General features: G+C 54.8%; 1 protein-coding gene across 1 annotated transcript in view; it reads right to left on the bottom strand.

The window, feature by feature from the left end:
* prok2 (prokineticin 2) overlaps positions 1-58 on the bottom strand; it is a 7,605-nt gene extending 7,547 nt beyond the window's left edge. The window contains exon 1 of the mRNA XM_061875626.1: positions 1-58. This exon is cut by the window's left edge and continues 485 nt beyond it. The gene's annotated coding sequence lies outside the window, so the exon portion shown is untranslated.
* Positions 59-447: the final 389 nt, after the last annotated feature.

Raw genomic sequence — 447 nt, 5'->3', positions numbered from 1 at the left:
ACTGCATGATAGGGCTGTGAATCTTTGGGTGTCCCACGATTCGATTCAATATCGATTATTGGGGTCCCAATTCAATTCAAAATCGATTTTTTTTTCCAATTCAACACGATTCTTGATTCATCCATCCATCCATCTTCTTCCGCTTATCCGAGGTCGGGTCGCGGGGGCAACAGCCTAAGCAGGGAAGCCCAGACTTCCCTCTCCCCAGCCACTTCGTCTAGCTCTTCCCGGGGGATCCCGAGGCGTTCCCAGGCCAGCCGGGAGACATAGTCTTCCCAACGTGTCCTGGGTCTTCCCCGTGGCCTCCTACCGGTTGGACGTGCCCTAAACACCTCCCTAGGGAGGCGTTCGGGTGGCATCCTGACCAAATGCCCGAACCACCTCATCTGGCTCCTCTCGATGTGAAGGAGCAGCGGCTTTACTTTGAGTTCCTCCCGGATGGCAGAA

This window comes from Nerophis ophidion, linkage group LG16 (assembly GCF_033978795.1).
Source record: "Nerophis ophidion isolate RoL-2023_Sa linkage group LG16, RoL_Noph_v1.0, whole genome shotgun sequence".
NCBI lineage: Eukaryota > Metazoa > Chordata > Actinopteri > Syngnathiformes > Syngnathidae > Nerophis > Nerophis ophidion.
The sequence above is the reverse complement of the archived record's forward strand: the minus strand, read 5'-3'. Positions and strand labels throughout refer to the sequence as shown.